Source organism: Syngnathus leptorhynchus, unplaced genomic scaffold, assembly GCF_054491065.1.
Source record: "Syngnathus leptorhynchus isolate UIUO unplaced genomic scaffold, UIUO_Slep HiC_scaffold_34, whole genome shotgun sequence".
Classification (NCBI taxonomy): Eukaryota; Metazoa; Chordata; class Actinopteri; order Syngnathiformes; family Syngnathidae; genus Syngnathus; species Syngnathus leptorhynchus.
Window position 1 is genome coordinate 972,657 of NW_028232001.1, and position 18,176 is coordinate 990,832.

The window sequence follows — 18,176 nt, forward strand, 5'->3', positions numbered from 1 at the left end:
GTTGATCATTATACATGAAGAAATAACCAATTTCATCGTTTGGTTTATGTTTTACACGCGTTTTAAATTTTATTGCCGAAATCGCTTTTTCTCGCCGAGATAAGCACGTTTTCTGAAATGCCGCTCTCCCGTCACTCTGGTTAAAGTGTTATGAAAAAAAAGGCTGTTGGGGGCTAGGGAGTATCGAGTTGATCATTATACATGAAGAAATAACCAATTTCATCGTTTGGTTTATGTTTTACACGCGTTTTAAATTTTATTGCCGAAATCGCTTTTTCTCGCCGAGATAAGCACGTTTTCTGAAATGCCGCTCTCCCGTCACTCTGGTTAAAGTGTTATGAAAAAAAAGGCTGTTGGGGGCTAGGGAGTATCGAGTTGATCATTATACATGAAGAAATAACCAATTTCATCGTTTGGTTTATGTTTTACACGCGTTTTAAATTTTATTGCCGAAATCGCTTTTTCTCGCCGAGATAAGCACGTTTTCTGAAATGCCGCTCTCCCGTCACTCTGGTTAAAGTGTTATGAAAAAAAAGGCTGTTGGGGGCTAGGGAGTATCGAGTTGATCATTATACATGAAGAAATAACCAATTTCATCGTTTGGTTTATGTTTTACACGCGTTTTAAATTTTATTGCCGAAATCGCTTTTTCTCGCCGAGATAAGCACGTTTTCTGAAATGCCGCTCTCCCGTCACTCTGGTTAAAGTGTTATGAAAAAAAAGGCTGTTGGGGGCTAGGGAGTATCGAGTTGATCATTATACATGAAGAAATAACCAATTTCATCGTTTGGTTTATGTTTTACACGCGTTTTAAATTTTATTGCCGAAATCGCTTTTTCTCGCCGAGATAAGCACGTTTTCTGAAATGCCGCTCTCCCGTCACTCTGGTTAAAGTGTTATGAAAAAAAAGGCTGTTGGGGGCTAGGGAGTATCGAGTTGATCATTATACATGAAGAAATAACCAATTTCATCGTTTGGTTTATGTTTTACACGCGTTTTAAATTTTATTGCCGAAATCGCTTTTTCTCGCCGAGATAAGCACGTTTTCTGAAATGCCGCTCTCCCGTCACTCTGGTTAAAGTGTTATGAAAAAAAAGGCTGTTGGGGGCTAGGGAGTATCGAGTTGATCATTATACATGAAGAAATAACCAATTTCATCGTTTGGTTTATGTTTTACACGCGTTTTAAATTTTATTGCCGAAATCGCTTTTTCTCGCCGAGATAAGCACGTTTTCTGAAATGCCGCTCTCCCGTCACTCTGGTTAAAGTGTTATGAAAAAAAAGGCTGTTGGGGGCTAGGGAGTATCGAGTTGATCATTATACATGAAGAAATAACCAATTTCATCGTTTGGTTTATGTTTTACACGCGTTTTAAATTTTATTGCCGAAATCGCTTTTTCTCGCCGAGATAAGCACGTTTTCTGAAATGCCGCTCTCCCGTCACTCTGGTTAAAGTGTTATGAAAAAAAAGGCTGTTGGGGGCTAGGGAGTATCGAGTTGATCATTATACATGAAGAAATAACCAATTTCATCGTTTGGTTTATGTTTTACACGCGTTTTAAATTTTATTGCCGAAATCGCTTTTTCTCGCCGAGATAAGCACGTTTTCTGAAATGCCGCTCTCCCGTCACTCTGGTTAAAGTGTTATGAAAAAAAAGGCTGTTGGGGGCTAGGGAGTATCGAGTTGATCATTATACATGAAGAAATAACCAATTTCATCGTTTGGTTTATGTTTTACACGCGTTTTAAATTTTATTGCCGAAATCGCTTTTTCTCGCCGAGATAAGCACGTTTTCTGAAATGCCGCTCTCCCGTCACTCTGGTTAAAGTGTTATGAAAAAAAAGGCTGTTGGGGGCTAGGGAGTATCGAGTTGATCATTATACATGAAGAAATAACCAATTTCATCGTTTGGTTTATGTTTTACACGCGTTTTAAATTTTATTGCCGAAATCGCTTTTTCTCGCCGAGATAAGCACGTTTTCTGAAATGCCGCTCTCCCGTCACTCTGGTTAAAGTGTTATGAAAAAAAAGGCTGTTGGGGGCTAGGGAGTATCGAGTTGATCATTATACATGAAGAAATAACCAATTTCATCGTTTGGTTTATGTTTTACACGCGTTTTAAATTTTATTGCCGAAATCGCTTTTTCTCGCCGAGATAAGCACGTTTTCTGAAATGCCGCTCTCCCGTCACTCTGGTTAAAGTGTTATGAAAAAAAAGGCTGTTGGGGGCTAGGGAGTATCGAGTTGATCATTATACATGAAGAAATAACCAATTTCATCGTTTGGTTTATGTTTTACACGCGTTTTAAATTTTATTGCCGAAATCGCTTTTTCTCGCCGAGATAAGCACGTTTTCTGAAATGCCGCTCTCCCGTCACTCTGGTTAAAGTGTTATGAAAAAAAAGGCTGTTGGGGGCTAGGGAGTATCGAGTTGATCATTATACATGAAGAAATAACCAATTTCATCGTTTGGTTTATGTTTTACACGCGTTTTAAATTTTATTGCCGAAATCGCTTTTTCTCGCCGAGATAAGCACGTTTTCTGAAATGCCGCTCTCCCGTCACTCTGGTTAAAGTGTTATGAAAAAAAAGGCTGTTGGGGGCTAGGGAGTATCGAGTTGATCATTATACATGAAGAAATAACCAATTTCATCGTTTGGTTTATGTTTTACACGCGTTTTAAATTTTATTGCCGAAATCGCTTTTTCTCGCCGAGATAAGCACGTTTTCTGAAATGCCGCTCTCCCGTCACTCTGGTTAAAGTGTTATGAAAAAAAAGGCTGTTGGGGGCTAGGGAGTATCGAGTTGATCATTATACATGAAGAAATAACCAATTTCATCGTTTGGTTTATGTTTTACACGCGTTTTAAATTTTATTGCCGAAATCGCTTTTTCTCGCCGAGATAAGCACGTTTTCTGAAATGCCGCTCTCCCGTCACTCTGGTTAAAGTGTTATGAAAAAAAAGGCTGTTGGGGGCTAGGGAGTATCGAGTTGATCATTATACATGAAGAAATAACCAATTTCATCGTTTGGTTTATGTTTTACACGCGTTTTAAATTTTATTGCCGAAATCGCTTTTTCTCGCCGAGATAAGCACGTTTTCTGAAATGCCGCTCTCCCGTCACTCTGGTTAAAGTGTTATGAAAAAAAAGGCTGTTGGGGGCTAGGGAGTATCGAGTTGATCATTATACATGAAGAAATAACCAATTTCATCGTTTGGTTTATGTTTTACACGCGTTTTAAATTTTATTGCCGAAATCGCTTTTTCTCGCCGAGATAAGCACGTTTTCTGAAATGCCGCTCTCCCGTCACTCTGGTTAAAGTGTTATGAAAAAAAAGGCTGTTGGGGGCTAGGGAGTATCGAGTTGATCATTATACATGAAGAAATAACCAATTTCATCGTTTGGTTTATGTTTTACACGCGTTTTAAATTTTATTGCCGAAATCGCTTTTTCTCGCCGAGATAAGCACGTTTTCTGAAATGCCGCTCTCCCGTCACTCTGGTTAAAGTGTTATGAAAAAAAAGGCTGTTGGGGGCTAGGGAGTATCGAGTTGATCATTATACATGAAGAAATAACCAATTTCATCGTTTGGTTTATGTTTTACACGCGTTTTAAATTTTATTGCCGAAATCGCTTTTTCTCGCCGAGATAAGCACGTTTTCTGAAATGCCGCTCTCCCGTCACTCTGGTTAAAGTGTTATGAAAAAAAAGGCTGTTGGGGGCTAGGGAGTATCGAGTTGATCATTATACATGAAGAAATAACCAATTTCATCGTTTGGTTTATGTTTTACACGCGTTTTAAATTTTATTGCCGAAATCGCTTTTTCTCGCCGAGATAAGCACGTTTTCTGAAATGCCGCTCTCCCGTCACTCTGGTTAAAGTGTTATGAAAAAAAAGGCTGTTGGGGGCTAGGGAGTATCGAGTTGATCATTATACATGAAGAAATAACCAATTTCATCGTTTGGTTTATGTTTTACACGCGTTTTAAATTTTATTGCCGAAATCGCTTTTTCTCGCCGAGATAAGCACGTTTTCTGAAATGCCGCTCTCCCGTCACTCTGGTTAAAGTGTTATGAAAAAAAAGGCTGTTGGGGGCTAGGGAGTATCGAGTTGATCATTATACATGAAGAAATAACCAATTTCATCGTTTGGTTTATGTTTTACACGCGTTTTAAATTTTATTGCCGAAATCGCTTTTTCTCGCCGAGATAAGCACGTTTTCTGAAATGCCGCTCTCCCGTCACTCTGGTTAAAGTGTTATGAAAAAAAAGGCTGTTGGGGGCTAGGGAGTATCGAGTTGATCATTATACATGAAGAAATAACCAATTTCATCGTTTGGTTTATGTTTTACACGCGTTTTAAATTTTATTGCCGAAATCGCTTTTTCTCGCCGAGATAAGCACGTTTTCTGAAATGCCGCTCTCCCGTCACTCTGGTTAAAGTGTTATGAAAAAAAAGGCTGTTGGGGGCTAGGGAGTATCGAGTTGATCATTATACATGAAGAAATAACCAATTTCATCGTTTGGTTTATGTTTTACACGCGTTTTAAATTTTATTGCCGAAATCGCTTTTTCTCGCCGAGATAAGCACGTTTTCTGAAATGCCGCTCTCCCGTCACTCTGGTTAAAGTGTTATGAAAAAAAAGGCTGTTGGGGGCTAGGGAGTATCGAGTTGATCATTATACATGAAGAAATAACCAATTTCATCGTTTGGTTTATGTTTTACACGCGTTTTAAATTTTATTGCCGAAATCGCTTTTTCTCGCCGAGATAAGCACGTTTTCTGAAATGCCGCTCTCCCGTCACTCTGGTTAAAGTGTTATGAAAAAAAAGGCTGTTGGGGGCTAGGGAGTATCGAGTTGATCATTATACATGAAGAAATAACCAATTTCATCGTTTGGTTTATGTTTTACACGCGTTTTAAATTTTATTGCCGAAATCGCTTTTTCTCGCCGAGATAAGCACGTTTTCTGAAATGCCGCTCTCCCGTCACTCTGGTTAAAGTGTTATGAAAAAAAAGGCTGTTGGGGGCTAGGGAGTATCGAGTTGATCATTATACATGAAGAAATAACCAATTTCATCGTTTGGTTTATGTTTTACACGCGTTTTAAATTTTATTGCCGAAATCGCTTTTTCTCGCCGAGATAAGCACGTTTTCTGAAATGCCGCTCTCCCGTCACTCTGGTTAAAGTGTTATGAAAAAAAAGGCTGTTGGGGGCTAGGGAGTATCGAGTTGATCATTATACATGAAGAAATAACCAATTTCATCGTTTGGTTTATGTTTTACACGCGTTTTAAATTTTATTGCCGAAATCGCTTTTTCTCGCCGAGATAAGCACGTTTTCTGAAATGCCGCTCTCCCGTCACTCTGGTTAAAGTGTTATGAAAAAAAAGGCTGTTGGGGGCTAGGGAGTATCGAGTTGATCATTATACATGAAGAAATAACCAATTTCATCGTTTGGTTTATGTTTTACACGCGTTTTAAATTTTATTGCCGAAATCGCTTTTTCTCGCCGAGATAAGCACGTTTTCTGAAATGCCGCTCTCCCGTCACTCTGGTTAAAGTGTTATGAAAAAAAAGGCTGTTGGGGGCTAGGGAGTATCGAGTTGATCATTATACATGAAGAAATAACCAATTTCATCGTTTGGTTTATGTTTTACACGCGTTTTAAATTTTATTGCCGAAATCGCTTTTTCTCGCCGAGATAAGCACGTTTTCTGAAATGCCGCTCTCCCGTCACTCTGGTTAAAGTGTTATGAAAAAAAAGGCTGTTGGGGGCTAGGGAGTATCGAGTTGATCATTATACATGAAGAAATAACCAATTTCATCGTTTGGTTTATGTTTTACACGCGTTTTAAATTTTATTGCCGAAATCGCTTTTTCTCGCCGAGATAAGCACGTTTTCTGAAATGCCGCTCTCCCGTCACTCTGGTTAAAGTGTTATGAAAAAAAAGGCTGTTGGGGGCTAGGGAGTATCGAGTTGATCATTATACATGAAGAAATAACCAATTTCATCGTTTGGTTTATGTTTTACACGCGTTTTAAATTTTATTGCCGAAATCGCTTTTTCTCGCCGAGATAAGCACGTTTTCTGAAATGCCGCTCTCCCGTCACTCTGGTTAAAGTGTTATGAAAAAAAAGGCTGTTGGGGGCTAGGGAGTATCGAGTTGATCATTATACATGAAGAAATAACCAATTTCATCGTTTGGTTTATGTTTTACACGCGTTTTAAATTTTATTGCCGAAATCGCTTTTTCTCGCCGAGATAAGCACGTTTTCTGAAATGCCGCTCTCCCGTCACTCTGGTTAAAGTGTTATGAAAAAAAAGGCTGTTGGGGGCTAGGGAGTATCGAGTTGATCATTATACATGAAGAAATAACCAATTTCATCGTTTGGTTTATGTTTTACACGCGTTTTAAATTTTATTGCCGAAATCGCTTTTTCTCGCCGAGATAAGCACGTTTTCTGAAATGCCGCTCTCCCGTCACTCTGGTTAAAGTGTTATGAAAAAAAAGGCTGTTGGGGGCTAGGGAGTATCGAGTTGATCATTATACATGAAGAAATAACCAATTTCATCGTTTGGTTTATGTTTTACACGCGTTTTAAATTTTATTGCCGAAATCGCTTTTTCTCGCCGAGATAAGCACGTTTTCTGAAATGCCGCTCTCCCGTCACTCTGGTTAAAGTGTTATGAAAAAAAAGGCTGTTGGGGGCTAGGGAGTATCGAGTTGATCATTATACATGAAGAAATAACCAATTTCATCGTTTGGTTTATGTTTTACACGCGTTTTAAATTTTATTGCCGAAATCGCTTTTTCTCGCCGAGATAAGCACGTTTTCTGAAATGCCGCTCTCCCGTCACTCTGGTTAAAGTGTTATGAAAAAAAAGGCTGTTGGGGGCTAGGGAGTATCGAGTTGATCATTATACATGAAGAAATAACCAATTTCATCGTTTGGTTTATGTTTTACACGCGTTTTAAATTTTATTGCCGAAATCGCTTTTTCTCGCCGAGATAAGCACGTTTTCTGAAATGCCGCTCTCCCGTCACTCTGGTTAAAGTGTTATGAAAAAAAAGGCTGTTGGGGGCTAGGGAGTATCGAGTTGATCATTATACATGAAGAAATAACCAATTTCATCGTTTGGTTTATGTTTTACACGCGTTTTAAATTTTATTGCCGAAATCGCTTTTTCTCGCCGAGATAAGCACGTTTTCTGAAATGCCGCTCTCCCGTCACTCTGGTTAAAGTGTTATGAAAAAAAAGGCTGTTGGGGGCTAGGGAGTATCGAGTTGATCATTATACATGAAGAAATAACCAATTTCATCGTTTGGTTTATGTTTTACACGCGTTTTAAATTTTATTGCCGAAATCGCTTTTTCTCGCCGAGATAAGCACGTTTTCTGAAATGCCGCTCTCCCGTCACTCTGGTTAAAGTGTTATGAAAAAAAAGGCTGTTGGGGGCTAGGGAGTATCGAGTTGATCATTATACATGAAGAAATAACCAATTTCATCGTTTGGTTTATGTTTTACACGCGTTTTAAATTTTATTGCCGAAATCGCTTTTTCTCGCCGAGATAAGCACGTTTTCTGAAATGCCGCTCTCCCGTCACTCTGGTTAAAGTGTTATGAAAAAAAAGGCTGTTGGGGGCTAGGGAGTATCGAGTTGATCATTATACATGAAGAAATAACCAATTTCATCGTTTGGTTTATGTTTTACACGCGTTTTAAATTTTATTGCCGAAATCGCTTTTTCTCGCCGAGATAAGCACGTTTTCTGAAATGCCGCTCTCCCGTCACTCTGGTTAAAGTGTTATGAAAAAAAAGGCTGTTGGGGGCTAGGGAGTATCGAGTTGATCATTATACATGAAGAAATAACCAATTTCATCGTTTGGTTTATGTTTTACACGCGTTTTAAATTTTATTGCCGAAATCGCTTTTTCTCGCCGAGATAAGCACGTTTTCTGAAATGCCGCTCTCCCAACACTCTGGTTAAAGTGTTATGAAAAAAAAGGCTGTTGGGGGCTAGGGAGTATCGAGTTGATCATTATACATGAAGAAATAAGCAATTTCATCTTTTGGTTTATGTTTTACACGCGTTTTAAATTTTATTGCCGAAATCGCTTTTTCTCGCCGAGATAAGCACGTTTTCTGAAATGCCGCTCTCCCGTCACTCTGGTTAAAGTGTTATGAAAAAAAAGGCTGTTGGGGGCTAGGGAGTATCGAGTTGATCATTATACATGAAGAAATAACCAATTTCATCGTTTGGTTTATGTTTTACACGCGTTTTAAATTTTATTGCCGAAATCGCTTTTTCTCGCCGAGATAAGCACGTTTTCTGAAATGCCGCTCTCCCGTCACTCTGGTTAAAGTGTTATGAAAAAAAAGGCTGTTGGGGGCTAGGGAGTATCGAGTTGATCATTATACATGAAGAAATAACCAATTTCATCGTTTGGTTTATGTTTTACACGCGTTTTAAATTTTATTGCCGAAATCGCTTTTTCTCGCCGAGATAAGCACGTTTTCTGAAATGCCGCTCTCCCGTCACTCTGGTTAAAGTGTTATGAAAAAAAAGGCTGTTGGGGGCTAGGGAGTATCGAGTTGATCATTATACATGAAGAAATAACCAATTTCATCGTTTGGTTTATGTTTTACACGCGTTTTAAATTTTATTGCCGAAATCGCTTTTTCTCGCCGAGATAAGCACGTTTTCTGAAATGCCGCTCTCCCGTCACTCTGGTTAAAGTGTTATGAAAAAAAAGGCTGTTGGGGGCTAGGGAGTATCGAGTTGATCATTATACATGAAGAAATAACCAATTTCATCGTTTGGTTTATGTTTTACACGCGTTTTAAATTTTATTGCCGAAATCGCTTTTTCTCGCCGAGATAAGCACGTTTTCTGAAATGCCGCTCTCCCGTCACTCTGGTTAAAGTGTTATGAAAAAAAAGGCTGTTGGGGGCTAGGGAGTATCGAGTTGATCATTATACATGAAGAAATAACCAATTTCATCGTTTGGTTTATGTTTTACACGCGTTTTAAATTTTATTGCCGAAATCGCTTTTTCTCGCCGAGATAAGCACGTTTTCTGAAATGCCGCTCTCCCGTCACTCTGGTTAAAGTGTTATGAAAAAAAAGGCTGTTGGGGGCTAGGGAGTATCGAGTTGATCATTATACATGAAGAAATAACCAATTTCATCGTTTGGTTTATGTTTTACACGCGTTTTAAATTTTATTGCCGAAATCGCTTTTTCTCGCCGAGATAAGCACGTTTTCTGAAATGCCGCTCTCCCGTCACTCTGGTTAAAGTGTTATGAAAAAAAAGGCTGTTGGGGGCTAGGGAGTATCGAGTTGATCATTATACATGAAGAAATAACCAATTTCATCGTTTGGTTTATGTTTTACACGCGTTTTAAATTTTATTGCCGAAATCGCTTTTTCTCGCCGAGATAAGCACGTTTTCTGAAATGCCGCTCTCCCGTCACTCTGGTTAAAGTGTTATGAAAAAAAAGGCTGTTGGGGGCTAGGGAGTATCGAGTTGATCATTATACATGAAGAAATAACCAATTTCATCGTTTGGTTTATGTTTTACACGCGTTTTAAATGTTATTGCCGAAATCGCTTTTTCTCGCCGAGATAAGCACGTTTTCTGAAATGCCGCTCTCCCGTCACTCTGGTTAAAGTGTTATGAAAAAAAAGGCTGTTGGGGGCTAGGGAGTATCGAGTTGATCATTATACATGAAGAAATAACCAATTTCATCGTTTGGTTTATGTTTTACACGCGTTTTAAATTTTATTGCCGAAATCGCTTTTTCTCGCCGAGATAAGCACGTTTTCTGAAATGCCGCTCTCCCGTCACTCTGGTTAAAGTGTTATGAAAAAAAAGGCTGTTGGGGGCTAGGGAGTATCGAGTTGATCATTATACATGAAGAAATAACCAATTTCATCGTTTGGTTTATGTTTTACACGCGTTTTAAATTTTATTGCCGAAATCGCTTTTTCTCGCCGAGATAAGCACGTTTTCTGAAATGCCGCTCTCCCGTCACTCTGGTTAAAGTGTTATGAAAAAAAAGGCTGTTGGGGGCTAGGGAGTATCGAGTTGATCATTATACATGAAGAAATAACCAATTTCATCGTTTGGTTTATGTTTTACACGCGTTTTAAATTTTATTGCCGAAATCGCTTTTTCTCGCCGAGATAAGCACGTTTTCTGAAATGCCGCTCTCCCGTCACTCTGGTTAAAGTGTTATGAAAAAAAAGGCTGTTGGGGGCTAGGGAGTATCGAGTTGATCATTATACATGAAGAAATAACCAATTTCATCGTTTGGTTTATGTTTTACACGCGTTTTAAATTTTATTGCCGAAATCGCTTTTTCTCGCCGAGATAAGCACGTTTTCTGAAATGCCGCTCTCCCGTCACTCTGGTTAAAGTGTTATGAAAAAAAAGGCTGTTGGGGGCTAGGGAGTATCGAGTTGATCATTATACATGAAGAAATAACCAATTTCCTCGTTTGGTTTATGTTTTACACGCGTTTTAAATTTTATTGCCGAAATCGCTTTTTCTCGCCGAGATAAGCACGTTTTCTGAAATGCCGCTCTCCCGTCACTCTGGTTAAAGTGTTATGAAAAAAAAGTCTGTTGGGGGCTAGGGAGTATCGAGTTGATCATTATACATGAAGAAATAACCAATTTCATCGTTTGGTTTATGTTTTACACGATGCTGAGCTCCAGCTGGAAGTGTAAAAAGAACCGGGCTGGTTAAAAAAAGAACCGGGCGACCCGGTAAAATTGCTTAGCCGGGGCTCTGGAAGCCTAACACGGCGTGATCTTGTCCAAAAAGCCGCTGCTGAGCTCCAGCTGGAAGTGTAAAAAGAACCGGGCTGGTTAAAAAAAAGAACCGGGCGACCCGGTAAAATTGCTTAGCCGGGGCTCTGGAAGCCTAACACGGCGTGATCTTGTCCAAAAAGCCGCTGCTGAGCTCCAGCTGGAAGTGTAAAAAGAACCGGGCTGGTTAAAAAAAAGAACCGGGCGGCCCGGTAAAATTGCTTAGCCGGGGCTCTGGAAGCCTAACCCGGCGTGATACTGTGCAAAAAGCCGCTGCTGAGCTCCAGCTGGAAGTGTAAAAAAAACCGGGCTGGTTAAAAAAAAGAACCGGGCGACCCTGTAAAATTGCTTAGCCGGGGCTCTGGAAGCCTAACACGGCGTGATCTTGTCCAAAAACCCGCTGCTGAGCTCCAGCTGGAAGTGTAAAAAGAACCGGGCTGGTTAAAAAAAAGAACCGGGCGGGCCGGTAAAATTGCTTAGCCGGGGCTCTGGAAGCCTAACACGGCGTGATCTTGTCCAAAAAGCCGCTCGTGAGCTCCAGCTGGAAGTGTAAAAAGAACCGGGCTGGTTCAAAAAAAGAACCGGGCGGCCCGGTAGAATTTCTTAGCCGAGGTCCTGGAAGCCTAACCCGGCGTGATCTTGCGCAAAAAGCCGCTGCTGAGCTCCAGCTGGAAGTGTAAAAAGAACCGGGCTGGTTCAAAAAAAGAACCGGGCGGCCCGGTAAAATTGCTTAGCCGGGGTCCTGGAAGCCTAACGCGGCGTGATCTTGCCCGAAAGTCGGCCTCTATACTTCCATATTAGGTACCAGGCGCTCAGAGCCAACTTGGCAAAAATTTTCTAAGTGCCCACGGCTCTGCGGGGATTGTGCGTCCGACCCGCGCCGGTTCTCCAGCCGGCCTAAAATAACGCAAAACCAGCCTCTCCCCCTGGAGCTCACAGCCAAAGGCGAAACTTTTCTAAGTGCCTACGGCTCTGCGGGCTTTTGAGTCCGCCCCGCGCCGGTTCGTCGGTCGGCCTCAAAAAGCGAAAAATCAGCCTCTCTCCCTGGAGCTCGACTCGAGTTGATCATTATACATGAAGAAATAACCAATTTCATCGTTTGGTTTATGTTTTACACGCGTTTTAAATTTTATTGCCGAAATCGCTTTTTCTCGCCGAGATAAGCACGTTTTCTGAAATGCCGCTCTCCCGTCACTCTGGTTAAAGTGTTATGAAAAAAAAGGCTGTTGGGGGCTAGGGAGTATCGAGTTGATCATTATACATGAAGAAATAACCAATTTCATCGTTTGGTTTATGTTTTACACGCGTTTTAAATTTTATTGCCGAAATCTCTTTTTCTCGCCGAGATAAGCACGTTTTCTGAAATGCCGCTCTCCCGTCACTCTGGTTAAAGTGTTATGAAAAAAAAGGCTGTTGGGGGCTAGGGAGTATCGAGTTGATCATTATACATGAAGAAATAACCAATTTCATCGTTTGATTTATGTTTTACACGCGTTTTAAATTTTATTGCCGAAATCGCTTTTTCTCGCCGAGATAAGCACGTTTTCTGAAATGCCGCTCTCCCGTCACTCTGGTTAAAGTGTTATGAAAAAAAAGTCTGTTGGGGGCTAGGGAGTATCGAGTTGATCATTATACATGAAGAAATAACCAATTTCATCGTTTGGTTTATGTTTTACACGATGCTGAGCTCCAGCTGGAAGTGTAAAAAGAACCGGGCTGGTTAAAAAAAGAACCGGGCGACCCGGTAAAATTGCTTAGCCGGGGCTCTGGAAGCCTAACACGGCGTGATCTTGTCCAAAAAGCCGCTGCTGAGCTCCAGCTGGAAGTGTAAAAAGAACCGGGCTGGTTAAAAAAAAGAACCGGGCGGCCCGGTAAAATTGCTTAGCCGGGGCTCTGGAAGCCTAACCCGGCGTGATACTGTGCAAAAAGCCGCTGCTGAGCTCCAGCTGGAAGTGTAAAAAAAACCGGGCTGGTTAAAAAAAAGAACCGGGCGACCCTGTAAAATTGCTTAGCCGGGGCTCTGGAAGCCTAACACGGCGTGATCTTGTCCAAAAACCCGCTGCTGAGCTCCAGCTGGAAGTGTAAAAAGAACCGGGCTGGTTAAAAAAAAGAACCGGGCGGGCCGGTAAAATTGCTTAGCCGGGGCTCTGGAAGCCTAACACGGCGTGATCTTGTCCAAAAAGCCGCTCGTGAGCTTCAGCTGGAAGTGTAAAAAGAACCGGGCTGGTTCAAAAAAAGAACCGGGCGGCCCGGTAGAATTTCTTAGCCGAGGTCCTGGAAGCCTAACCCGGCGTGATCTTGCGCAAAAAGCCGCTGCTGAGCTCCAGCTGGAAGTGTAAAAAGAACCGGGCTGGTTCAAAAAAAGAACCGGGCGGCCCGGTAAAATTGCTTAGCCGGGGTCCTGGAAGCCTAACGCGGCGTGATCTTGCCCGAAAGTCGGCCTCTATACTTCCATATTAGGTACCAGGCGCTCAGAGCCAACTTGGCAAAAAATTTCTAAGTGCCCACGGCTCTGCGGGGATTGTGCGTCCGACCCGCGCCGGTTCTCCAGCCGGCCTAAAATAACGCAAAACCAGCCTCTCCCCCTGGAGCTCACAGCCAAAGGCGAAACTTTTCTAAGTGCCTACGGCTCTGCGGGCTTTTGAGTCCGCCCCGCGCCGGTTCGTCGGTCGGCCTCAAAAAGCGAAAAATCAGCCTCTCTCCCTGGAGCTCGACTCGAGTTGATCATTATACATGAAGAAATAACCAATTTCATCGTTTGGTTTATGTTTTACACGCGTTTTAAATTTTATTGCCGAAATCGCTTTTTCTCGCCGAGATAAGCACGTTTTCTGAAATGCCGCTCTCCCGTCACTCTGGTTAAAGTGTTATGAAAAAAAAGGCTGTTGGGGGCTAGGGAGTATCGAGTTGATCATTATACATGAAGAAATAACCAATTTCATCGTTTGGTTTATGTTTTACACGCGTTTTAAATTTTATTGCCGAAATCGCTTTTTCTCGCCGAGATAAGCACGTTTTCTGAAATGCCGCTCTCCCGTCACTCTGGTTAAAGTGTTATGAAAAAAAAGGCTGTTGGGGGCTAGGGAGTATCGAGTTGATCATTATACATGAAGAAATAACCAATTTCATCGTTTGGTTTATGTTTTACACGCGTTTTAAATTTTATTGCCGAAATCTTTTTTTCTCGCCGAGATAAGCACGTTTTCTGAAATGCCGCTCTCCCGTCACTCTGGTTAAAGTGTTATGAAAAAAAAGGCTGTTGGGGGCTAGGGAGTATCGAGTTGATCATTATACATGAAGAAATAACCAATTTCATCGTTTGGTTTATGTTTTACACGCGTTTTAAATTTTATTGCCGAAATCGCTTTTTCTCGCCGAGATAAGCACGTTTTCTGAAATGCCGCTCTCCCGTCACTCTGGTTAAAGTGTTATGAAAAAAAAGGCTGTTGGGGGCTAGGGAGTATCGAGTTGATCATTATACATGAAGAAATAACCAATTTCATCGTTTGGTTTATGTTTTACACGCGTTTTAAATTTTATTGCCGAAATCGCTTTTTCTCGCCGAGATAAGCACGTTTTCTGAAATGCCGCTCTCCCGTCACTCTGGTTAAAGTGTTATGAAAAAAAAGGCTGTTGGGGGCTAGGGAGTATCGAGTTGATCATTATACATGAAGAAATAACCAATTTCATCGTTTGGTTTATGTTTTACACGCGTTTTAAATTTTATTGCCGAAATCGCTTTTTCTCGCCGAGATAAGCACGTTTTCTGAAATGCCGCTCTCCCGTCACTCTGGTTAAAGTGTTATGAAAAAAAAGGCTGTTGGGGGCTAGGGAGTATCGAGTTGATCATTATACATGAAGAAATAACCAATTTCATCGTTTGGTTTATGTTTTACACGCGTTTTAAATTTTATTGCCGAAATCGCTTTTTCTCGCCGAGATAAGCACGTTTTCTGAAATGCCGCTCTCCCGTCACTCTGGTTAAAGTGTTATGAAAAAAAAGGCTGTTGGGGGCTAGGGAGTATCGAGTTGATCATTATACATGAAGAAATAACCAATTTCATCGTTTGGTTTATGTTTTACACGCGTTTTAAATTTTATTGCCGAAATCGCTTTTTCTCGCCGAGATAAGCACGTTTTCTGAAATGCCGCTCTCCCGTCACTCTGGTTAAAGTGTTATGAAAAAAAAGGCTGTTGGGGGCTAGGGAGTATCGAGTTGATCATTATACATGAAGAAATAACCAATTTCATCGTTTGGTTTATGTTTTACACGCGTTTTAAATTTTATTGCCGAAATCGCTTTTTCTCGCCGAGATAAGCACGTTTTCTGAAATGCCGCTCTCCCGTCACTCTGGTTAAAGTGTTATGAAAAAAAAGGCTGTTGGGGGCTAGGGAGTATCGAGTTGATCATTATACATGAAGAAATAACCAATTTCATCGTTTGGTTTATGTTTTACACGCGTTTTAAATTTTATTGCCGAAATCGCTTTTTCTCGCCGAGATAAGCACGTTTTCTGAAATGCCGCTCTCCCGTCACTCTGGTTAAAGTGTTATGAAAAAAAAGGCTGTTGGGGGCTAGGGAGTATCGAGTTGATCATTATACATGAAGAAATAACCAATTTCATCGTTTGGTTTATGTTTTACACGCGTTTTAAATTTTATTGCCGAAATCGCTTTTTCTCGCCGAGATAAGCACGTTTTCTGAAATGCCGCTCTCCCGTCACTCTGGTTAAAGTGTTATGAAAAAAAAGGCTGTTGGGGGCTAGGGAGTATCGAGTTGATCATTATACATGAAGAAATAACCAATTTCATCGTTTGGTTTATGTTTTACACGCGTTTTAAATTTTATTGCCGAAATCGCTTTTTCTCGCCGAGATAAGCACGTTTTCTGAAATGCCGCTCTCCCGTCACTCTGGTTAAAGTGTTATGAAAAAAAAGGCTGTTGGGGGCTAGGGAGTATCGAGTTGATCATTATACATGAAAAAATAACCAATTTCATCATTTGGTTTATGTTTTACACGCGTTTTAAATTTTATTGCCGAAATCGCTTTTTCTCGCCGAGATAAGCACGTTTTCTGAAATGCCGCTCTCCCGTCACTCTGGTTAAAGTGTTATGAAAAAAAAGGCTGTTGGGGGCTAGGGAGTATCGAGTTGATCATTATACATGAAGAAATAACCAATTTCATCGTTTGGTTTATGTTTTACACGCGTTTTAAATTTTATTGCCGAAATCGCTTTTTCTCGCCGAGATAAGCACGTTTTCTGAAATGCCGCTCTCCCGTCACTCTGGTTAAAGTGTTATGAAAAAAAAGGCTGTTGGGGGCTAGGGAGTATCGAGTTGATCATTATACATGAAGAAATAACCAATTTCATCGTTTGGTTTATGTTTTACACGCGTTTTAAATTTTATTGCCGAAATCGCTTTTTCTCGCCGAGATAAGCACGTTTTCTGAAATGCCGCTCTCCCGTCACTCTGGTTAAAGTGTTATGAAAAAAAAGGCTGTTGGGGGCTAGGGAGTATCGAGTTGATCATTATACATGAAGAAATAACCAATTTCATCGTTTGGTTTATGTTTTACACGCGTTTTAAATTTTATTGCCGAAATCGCTTTTTCTCGCCGAGATAAGCACGTTTTCTGAAATGCCGCTCTCCCGTCACTCTGGTTAAAGTGTTATGAAAAAAAAGGCTGTTGGGGGCTAGGGAGTATCGAGTTGATCATTATACATGAAGAAATAACCAATTTCATCGTTTGGTTTATGTTTTACACGCGTTTTAAATTTTATTGCCGAAATCGCTTTTTCTCGCCGAGATAAGCACGTTTTCTGAAATGCCGCTCTCCCGTCACTCTGGTTAAAGTGTTATAAAAAAAAAGGCTGTTGGGGGCTAGGGAGTATCGAGTTGATCATTATACATGAAGAAATAACCAATTTCATCGTTTGGTTTATGTTTTACACGCGTTTTAAATTTTATTGCCGAAATCGCTTTTTCTCGCCGAGATAAGCACGTTTTCTGAAATGCCGCTCTCCCGTCACTCTGGTTAAAGTGTTATGAAAAAAAAGGCTGTTGGGGGCTAGGGAGTATCGAGTTGATCATTATACATGAAGAAATAACCAATTTCATCGTTTGGTTTATGTTTTACACGCGTTTTAAATTTTATTGCCGAAATCGCTTTTTCTCGCCGAGATAAGCACGTTTTCTGAAATGCCGCTCTCCCGTCACTCTGGTTAAAGTGTTATGAAAAAAAAGGCTGTTGGGGGCTAGGGAGTATCGAGTTGATCATTATACATGAAGAAATAACCAATTTCATCGTTTGGTTTATGTTTTACACGCGTTTTAAATTTTATTGCCGAAATCGCTTTTTCTCGCCGAGATAAGCACGTTTTCTGAAATGCCGCTCTCCCGTCACTCTGGTTAAAGTGTTATGAAAAAAAAGGCTGTTGGGGGCTAGGGAGTATCGAGTTGATCATTATACATGAAGAAATAACCAATTTCATCGTTTGGTTTATGTTTTACACGCGTTTTAAATTTTATTGCCGAAATCGCTTTTTCTCGCCGAGATAAGCACGTTTTCTGAAATGCCGCTCTCCCGTCACTCTGGTTAAAGTGTTATGAAAAAAAAGGCTGTTGGGGGCTAGGGAGTATCGAGTTGATCATTATACATGAAGAAATAACCAATTTCATCGTTTGGTTTATGTTTTACACGCGTTTTAAATTTTATTGCCGAAATCGCTTTTTCTCGCCGAGATAAGCACGTTTTCTGAAATGCCGCTCTCCCGTCACTCTGGTTAAAGTGTTATGAAAAAAAAGGCTGTTGGGGGCTAGGGAGTATCGAGTTGATCATTATACATGAAGAAATAACCAATTTCATCGTTTGGTTTATGTTTTACACGCGTTTTAAATTTTATTGCCGAAATCGCTTTTTCTCGCCGAGATAAGCACGTTTTCTGAAATGCCGCTCTCCCGTCACTCTGGTTAAAGTGTTATGAAAAAAAAGGCTGTTGGGGGCTAGGGAGTATCGAGTTGATCATTATACATGAAGAAATAACCAATTTCATCGTTTGGTTTATGTTTTAGACGCGTTTTAAATTTTATTGCCGAAATCGCTTTTTCTCGCCGAGATAAGCACGTTTTCTGAAATGCCGCTCTCCCGTCACTCTGGTTAAAGTGTTATGAAAAAAAAGGCTGTTGGGGGCTAGGGAGTATCGAGTTGATCATTATACATGAAGAAATAACCAATTTCATCGTTTGGTTTATGTTTTACACGCGTTTTAAATTTTATTGCCGAAATCGCTTTTTCTCGCCGAGATAAGCACGTTTTCTGAAATGCCGCTCTCCCGTCACTCTGGTTAAA